Source organism: Crocodylus siamensis, chromosome 2 (genome assembly GCF_052110815.1).
Source record: "Crocodylus siamensis isolate JL-2025a chromosome 2, ASM5211081v1, whole genome shotgun sequence".
Lineage (NCBI taxonomy): Eukaryota > Metazoa > Chordata > Crocodylia > Crocodylidae > Crocodylus > Crocodylus siamensis.
Window position 1 is genome coordinate 207,463,386 of NC_143396.1, and position 9,321 is coordinate 207,472,706.

Here is a 9,321-nt window from a genome sequence, read left to right on the forward strand (position 1 = left end):
TGGGAAGTCTTTCAGGCTGCTTGGACATTTTTAAATATTACAAAGTTTTGTTGAAGAATAAAAACAAATTATTGTGAGTGTTCACAAATTTCCCCCACCAGCTCTAGTGGCAACCAGAAATTTCCAAGGAGCCACGTAACTGTTGAACATATAGATACATGGGTGCATACTGTTTTTCATGGTCTGATAAACTTGGTAAGGATCTTGAACCCATAACTTCCTTGACTCTTATAGCATACTAAATTATATTACACATAATGTTATGTGTAATAAAATCCACAGAAAGACTTGAACAAAAAATTACAACTCAAGTATGTTGAGGATGCATAAATAATAGATTATTCCCAGCCTCTGTGTTGGTTGCCTTCTGAAACACAGTTTAATAAAACTAGCTTTAGCAGAGTATGTGGTTTGTGGTCCAGTTGAATGGTTGCTAAATTATCACAGTCAGTAGTGGTTATACATGTAATTCATATGCAAATACACAAGGACATATTATTTGCTTTCCATAAATCAGTGAATCTGTTAAAAAAGATCTTCATTTAATGGCTACAAAGAAATAAAAAGAGAGGGTATAGGTGTAAGAAAGAAAATATATTTATAGAAGTCTGGCTAGCTGGAGTAAGAAAAATGAAATATTTCAAACCTAGAGAGCAACAAAAATAGTAAGTACTATTTGTCTCCTCGCCCTCATCTCCACCAAGAGACATACTGAACTCGGAAACATTTCTGCTAGAACCACCTGATAGTCTCAGGCTATTGGTGATGATTGCAGATTGTGGGAAGCTCTTGGCGGGAGAATTAGGGACCTTGGAGCACAAGTGGTGTTTTTATCAATCTTCCCTTGAGAAGGAGAGCTGGCCCAGGCAGGTACCATTGCATCATCAAAGTATACATGTAGCTGAGATGGTAGTGTTGACATGAAGATTTTAGATTCTGTGACAATGGGTAGATGTCCGGGGAGAAAGACTGCAATCCAGAGATGGGATCCACCTGACCTGAGCATCTTTGGGCATCATCCAGCTTAATGAGGAGGGCTTTAAACTAGGTTTCACAAGGGGTGGTGAAGAAAACCCTCCAGCAACAGAGCAAAGAATCCAGAGGGGAAGGGATCAGAAGAAGCAGCTCGGCTCTGACAAAGGGCCAGAGAGCCACAGGACAGAAACAGGTGATACAAAAGGGAAATGAGTAAGTAAGAATGCAAAATATGTCTCACGTTGTATACAAATGTGTTGTCATTGACAATCCCTTGATTCAAGGCTGATCTCTACCATGGCTCATTGATGAGTCTTGAGATGATTTAAGACTCCAATCTTTGAGCCACAGATCTGTCCACACAAATTGCAGGTCTGTGTGCAGGGGACAGTAGGCTGCAGGCTGGGATTCCTCTTTGTTTCCTTCCTCTGCCCTCTCTTTGCTTTGAGGGCAAGAAGCTTTATGTCAGAATGGGCTGCTGCTTGGCTGAAGTTGCAGCACCACTGGAGTTGGTTGGCAGCCAGCCCCTCCCAACTTTTGGTGTCAGCATCTGTTTTCTTGAGATATATCTTCAATATCATTTACTTTGGCCACTGCTAGATTTCAGGCCACTGTGAGTAGAGCACTTGTTTTGGGAGTTGAGAATCGGTCATCCACACGCTTTGTCTGGTCCAGCAAAGTTGGTGCTTGAGGGTCACTGACTCAGTGCTGGTAACACTTGCTTCAGCGAGGATGCTGGTGTTGACGTGGCAATCTTCTCATTTGATGTGGAGGATCTTCTGGAGGCATTAACAATACCTCTCCAGGCTCTTAAGATGACAGTGGTAGGTCACCCATCTTTCACATCTGAAGATAGCAGGAACGATGACTGTATTGTAGATCTAGATCTTGGTGTCTTTCTAGAGATCATTATGGTTTAGGAGTAGCTCAGTCCATGTCTATGCCTATCCCTAGCTATGGCTGTGCTCTAGGATGGTTATTTCCCATGCAGCCTCCTATATACAGTTCGGAAGGAATTCTCCTACTCCAGCATACCTGTGTCAAAGGGTTATTTTTTTTCACCTGCCTTGGAAGCATTGGGTATAGGCTGCAGACCAGGCTGTGGCTTTTGATTTGGGGGTGCCATTGCTTCTGCTGGGATTAAAACCCAGGGGCTCCTGCCTCCTTGTGTTTTTCATATGTTTATTGTACCACTTGTGCATTCACTAAATATTGTAAATAACATCCCTAAATGTAATATGTGTCTGTGTTTCAAGTGTTGCATGTTCTCAAATGGTACTCTTGGTTAAGAGTGTGATTTATTAGAAGATCTCTTTCTAATCACCTAGGCAGTAGGTGGGGCAGGGTAGTATCTTAGGGCGCATCCTGATAAATGCATACGTGCATTGTGAGGCACCACAAACTGCACACAGCACATGTGCATCTATTCACCTCACTGCTAATTTTCAATGTGGCAGTTTTTTTGACACTGGGAGATTCTGGTGTAAAAAACCCTCCTGCTGCTACAAAAAGTGATGCGGTGTACATGGAAGTGATGTGCACTCTCAGAAATGGAGCCCGGCTAGCCAAAGCCATGCTCTGATTACCTGCCAAGCTCTGAGTGTCTGGTTTGGGGCTGCTTTACCAGGGCCCCAGGTAAAGCTTCTGGGGCCAGCACAGGTGCTGGATCCAGCCTCCCCTACCCTATCCAGGTGCAATTGCTGTGCACCAGAGCATGTGTGCAGGGGTATGCCCAGGGACAAATAGCAGTGGCACAAATATGTACCACTGCTATTTGTCCCATGGGAAACGGGCCCACTACATGTGCATGCTCATTAGGATGTGCCCTTAGAGGCTAACTTGTTCAGAAAGCTCTTAAAGGCAACAAACATCAGATACAGCCAATGAAACAGGTGGTTCCTTATGAAAATTCATAGATATTTTATGGGTCCCTCTGAACCAGTTAGTCCCCAAGGGCACATCTGGTGAGTGGGAATATGCACTGCACAATGCATGCAGTGCACATGAAAAGTGCATAAGGCTGTAGTGTGCTCCAGGTAAAACCAAAGCCTGGCCCCTGGCCAGAGCCACACTCTGGCTGCTAGCCAGGCTCAGCACACACGGATCACTGCTGCTGTAGCCCTGGTGTGCCCCCAGGACCCCAGGTAAGGCTGCTGGGGCCAGTCCAGGTGCTGGCCCCAGCCTTCCCTGCCCCACCAAGGGCAATTTGCCACATTCCAGAGAGCATGTGCAGAGGCACAACTATGTGCTGCAGCTATTTGCCCCCAGGGAAACTCATGTTCCCACTCATCTGAACACGTGCTAAAGTACCATTTTACCCTACCTTTTGCCTGACTTCAGACTGACAAAGCTAACTACCTCTGTGCCTTAATTATCCCTATATTAATTCCCTATAAATCTCTCCTGAAGTTAGTAAATTTTACATTATTACAGATTTCTTGACATTGGTCCATCTCTATAGATCACTGAATCTGAAAACAAGCACAGATACTTCTAAGCTTAGGGGAAGCTTGGATCCAGAACTTGAGCCATGATTCAAACTTCCCAATTCTGACTCATCTCCATTATTAGTTTTCCAATAACACTAGTTTTCTATATTTTTACTTTTCTAAAATTCCAAGAATGATCTGATTTTAGTGAAATGCATATGTTTACACAGTTTTGGGGGTGCCGGTTATGGACATGTTGGTCTAACAACATAAGCAGACACGGTTCTTTGGGTAAGTGTGATATCTTTTATTAGGCCAGCTAAATAGAAAAAATGTTCTTTACAAGCTATTGGGCACAAACACCCTTCTTTAGGCATAGGGAGAGTCTGCTGGTGCTTCTGTACTCTCCTGGGTAGAACAGAAGCTTAAGCCAATATGGCTTATTGCAGCGTTTCCCAACCTTCTCCATCCAATGGCACATTTACATGGCCTCTCCCATCCCACGGCACAATGGCTGAATGCAGACCATGTGGGAGGGGGAGGGGTGGTGTACAGTGAGACGTGGAGTGGGGTGGGGGTGGCACATGGCCGAACATAGTTCAGGAAGGCGGTGGCAGCACTGGCTGGAGCCATGCCCCACTGGGAGCCACATCCCTGAGATCTGCAGCACACCTGGTAGTGTCTGATGGCACACCAGTGTGCCATGGCATACGTTAGGAAATGCTCGCTTTTTGCATGTTGGCTTAAGCTTCGATTCCACACAGGAGAGTACGCAAACACCAGCAGACTTTTCCTATGCCTGAAGAAGTGTGTTTGTCTGAAGGCTTGTAAAGAACAATTTTCCCAATTATTTAGTTGATCTAACAAAGATATCTCATTTACCCAAAGAATCGTGTCTGCCTATGTTAAGAAAGTGATCAACCCAGATGTAAAACTGGAGAACATGTCATTGCCTCTTGTCCCTGAGATTAGGAGCTGGTCCACTGTATCTATCTCCTGCTGTCTTTTTGAGTCTCCTGATTTTAGTAAACAAGAAGAGGGGGAGGAGTAAAGGAAGGAACTCTTCAAAGATTCATATGATGCAAAAAATTTAATTAGGAAATAGTGTTAACAACTGTTTCCCTTCCTTAGCTCTTTTCCAGGCAGGATGCAACCTTAAGAAATGATAAAAGAACTGAGGGTTACAAAGCCTTCGTACACATCATGGCCAAGTGGCAACACAGGAAAGTGAAATATGGGTAGGCGCTTATGTAATGGGGCGGAAGTTATTCAACATTCCTTGAGGAAGCATAGGACAAATTCTTGGTATCAAGCTAAAAAAAGGATAATGCTGTTCACCATTTTACCTTTTCTTTCTTTGCTAAGTTTGCTGATTTTATTTGCTTCAACCCTGACTTAAGAATAATTACATGGACTAAAAATAACTACATGTTTGGGCCTTAAATATGATTCCTGTCAGTTGCAGTGACACAAGGTCAAACAATAATGGGCATTTCCTACTCTTTTAACCTTTCTAGCGAGCAGAAGGAAAAGTGTTCAAAAGGGCCACTGTTATTAGGGCAGCCTGAAACATTTGACCCTGAACTGTTTTGTTTCTTAAACTCTAAATGCAAGGAGAGGTCTGTGGAAGCCCATGAGACAACATTTTTAAACTTTTGACTCTCACGTTTCTTTATTCACTCTTTAAAACTGTTATGATTTCTTGGCACATAATAGCAGCACTTGCAAATGCTAGAACAATTAAACCTTCATTAAATAAGCTTTGTGGGCCAGATTCCAAACATGTCAGAGGGAACATGAAGACCCCTCCCCCATAGTGTCATAGATCAGTCCTTACATAACAGTTGAGAGGTAATTTTTCTGATGAGTTAAAGTAAGTATTAGCAGTCAAAATTCCCATGTTCTGGTCTAGCTTTGCCACTGGTCTGGTACATTAATTTTTATAGCCATACAATATCCCTGACTCTCAGTTTACCTATGTATGAAATAGTTTTAATACTATTTATGAACTTGACAAGGTTGCTCTGAAAGTTAATAATAATAAAGGTGCTTTGTTTCCCATATGAACCACACAAAAGTGCAAAGTAATATTCTGCTTAATTCAAAGGCATATTATCCCATGTGTTGTAGTTGTTTCTTGATCTGCCTCAATGGAGCAATATAGTGTTCCCAAATAGCTTGGGAAAAAAAGATGCTGCCTTGGCCACAAAGCTAACATGGAGGGGCAATGAAAATATACATAGCTATTGCTCATCCTCTAAGAAATTGTATTTACAGTTTCTTTTAAAAACTTATTTATCAGGTCAGCATTGTTTTACAGTGCTGTGCAAATGAAGAGACTTTAGGATCACTGTCTGCTTTAACATCAGGGTCTTCTAACAGGTACCTATGTTTTCACAACAACGAATACCATCTTATTGAAAGCCAATTTCAGCTGAGATGTTTGAATATCTATGCTTCATATATTCCGTATAAAATATTTCCTACTACTGGCAGTCCTCAGGGATGATTCTCATTTTCTCCTGGTAAATATATTGGCTGTTTTCTTCTTTAAGAAGCTGAAACTGGAGAACTTTATGGATATTGTAATATTAAACTATTATTACATTATTTTATTATGAAACAGTATTTAAACAATTCTAAATTGTGGCTTCTTATTTTTCTCTCACAGCAAAAGCTTTTATCCAAGACTGCATCTTCTCACACACTTCAACAATTGCCTGCATTCCTCTTTTCTTGAGTTCATTACTGCACTTTGGCTCCCCACAAATCTATTCAGAGCATCCTGGCTAAAATGATATTTTTGGCTATTGCTCTGAGAACACCAACCCACTTAGAGTCCTTCCACTGGCACAACTTTCATTTCTATATCAGATACTCTTTGCTTACTCTTGAGGCTCTTCATAGCTTAGAACCAGCCTTTCTCCATTACCTCATTGTATTGTGATTTTGAGTCACATCTTCACTATGCCACTGTGCTTTCTTCCAAATTGCCTTGTATGCCTAGAGAAAAATATTAACAATGTTTCTGCCATTGCATTCACACCACCCCTTCTATACCATTTTTCACTTGTTGCATTCAGTAGGATGCTCTTGGATTTGTTTTCATAAGGTGCTTTGTGTCTGTTGTGTTAGAAGAGGCAATTTTGAGGACTTTGTGGACAAATAGTTGCCTGGAAAAGTATAGGACCTGACTCAATAGCCTAGGAGGCTACTTTTGCTCCTGAGTTCCTTTGAATGCTGCATAATCTCTTTGGGGTGTGTCTTTGTGATGTATGTAAGGCACCTAAGTTTAAAGGGCCCCAAGCAGTACAGTAATGATAATGTCCATGACAATGTGTGAATCACTACTGCATGGTTGTTAGCTGTTCTGCTTACTTACGTAATTACTATATGAACCAATAAATAAATCATTATTCTGTGAACTGTTAAAAGTGTAAAGATGTGTGAGTATAAATCACTCTCGTAATTTATTAAATACAAACTCTGATACTGGTCTCAGACAATTTTATGTAAAAGGAACAGATTCTCTTGGTCATGGGAGCAGTAAGAGAGAATGCAATTCTGAAGCTGTCAGCAGCTAAGAATGAAAGAGGATGAACTATTCTTCAGCACACATTCCACAGACATATGTCCTCCCTCAAGGTCATCTTGGGGGCTATTGAAACTAGCAGCCCCAGCAAGCAACAAAGTGAAGGAGGAGCTCTTGCAGGTGCAAGCTCTTCTGTCTCTAATTCTGCACAGGGTACTATGACCCAGTTTTGCTTGGGGGCTCTAAGGACTCTCTAAGGTCAGATCTGCACAGGCCTTCGAGTGATGAAGCAAAGTGAAAGTGACATTCTGTTCACCCTAGACAGTCATACCATTTCAAATACTATTTTGTACAGAATGCGAGGCCATAATAAAACATTTTATTTATGGCATCCTTGGTATCTAAAGAGACAATGGATGATTTGGTTTGACATGCCATCGAGTATTTTTGTTAAGGGTGAAACACAGTTGTAATCTATCCAAAGAATTAGCCTGGAGGGAATAATAGTATATAAACAGGTCTACTTGCATGGCCTTTTCATCTTTACTTAAAATTTTCATGGGGGAGTGAGGTTATTCACAATTGAAAAAAAAAGATAAAATCTCCAAATGATTCAGGAACTGGGATTCTGAATTTTCAATTCAGATGAAGTTCTGAATGTTGCACTTCAAGTGTGTCTCTCATAGCAACCTTTCATTAAAGCACAGCAAGGCTGGAAGGAACTAGCTTATGACACAGTTTCTTCCACAATTGCTTTTGTGTGGACAGTAGTAAGAGATCTGAGGCTCCGGAGTAATGTGAGAGAGATGCCCCATCCAGATGCCAGTACATGAAGTAACTTGACCATTGGCTGAGATTGAGCAAGGCTTTCTGCTTCAGATCATTCTGTTAAATGTAGCATTTGTTAGTTGCAATATGATTACACTTGGCTGTAAAGTTAGGTGGGAAAAGAAGGGGAAAACATCATTTCTGTAACATTGGGATAAAGAATATCAGACAAAATTACTCAGATCCAAGACAAGGTTTCTCTCCACCTCGCCCTCCTCATCAGCATAGGAGGGGAAAAGCCTAGTCTTGGATTTGAGTACCAGCCTGAGGCAGATGGTGGCTCAGCTCTGGCTTTAGCCCCAGATTTGGGGCTGAAGTTTGAGCTGAGCTGCTGCCTGCCCCGGGCCAGAATGGCTTGTTTGGCGGGGGAGAGGGTACATGGCTGGGGAAAGCATTGAGGAGACCACAGGAGGGGGCAAACTCCAGCTTTGCCTCACAGCCCCTGCACCCCCTGGCCTGTGCCTGTCCCTCTGTCTTCCCCACTAAGATGCCCCTCCACTCTTACCTTCTGCTCCAGTTGTGGTCCCTTTAGCCCTGACCCAGCCCAATTTGAAGCTAAGTGCCGCCATCCGAAGCAGAGGTGCAGCAGAAGGTAAGGAGGGGTGGGCAGGGAATGGGGGCAGGCATGGGAGATTCAGGGGGTAGGGGCCAGGCTGCAGAGGGGGCAGGCTGTGGCAGAGGCAGGCTGCAGGGGGAAGCAGGAGGTGGGGGGGCATAGGCTGCAGGCAGACATGGGGTCAGGGAGCCAGGGAGTGGGGAGGCATGCACAGGTATGGGGACAAGTGGTGGGGGGCACCTTGCAGAGGGGTGCATGGTAGGGGAAAGGCAGAAGGAGGCACTGGTACAGGGAGGACTGGCATAGGCACTGTCTGGCCTCTTACCCTCTGCCACTACTTCTCCCCTCCCTCACAGCAGCAAGGGGTAAAATTTTAAGATAACTTATATTAGTGAGATTCTATACATGGAAAATTATAATAAATTTATACTTTTCCATGTATAGAATCTAAGTATCTGGGGGACATGGGTTGTCTTAAATTTGAAGTCATCTTGGATTCAGGTGAATGCAGTAGCCTGTTAAAACATATACAATACAAAAGACCTGTTTTAACCTGCTGGTGAGTGGGTGAGAAAAGAATATTATACACTTTTTTATAAAAAGTTATAACCATTAATTTCTTCCCATGGGTTCATTGAAATTTGACTGTGAGTTTTATCTGTATTAACTCATATTAAACAACTCTATTGAAAAGTCTCTCACCATTTCTCAGAGAGGCAGTGCAGTACAGTGCATCAGATATGGCTCAGGAAATATGCCTACCTGCTTCTGCTGAAATGCACCGACCTGGCAAAGGAACTGCGGGATGTTCCTGGCATGGATACTCTTGCGACTTCAATCTCCAGCATGCTTCAGATCATTTCCTGGGGATGTTTCTACTGTTGCATTACCAGTTTAGTACAGGAGCAGGAGTGGGTGTGAGCAGGAGCGGGTGAGCAGGTAGTGCTCAGAAGCAACCCTTCTGGAAATAGTGTGTCAACGTATCTAATAAGTCATCTCAT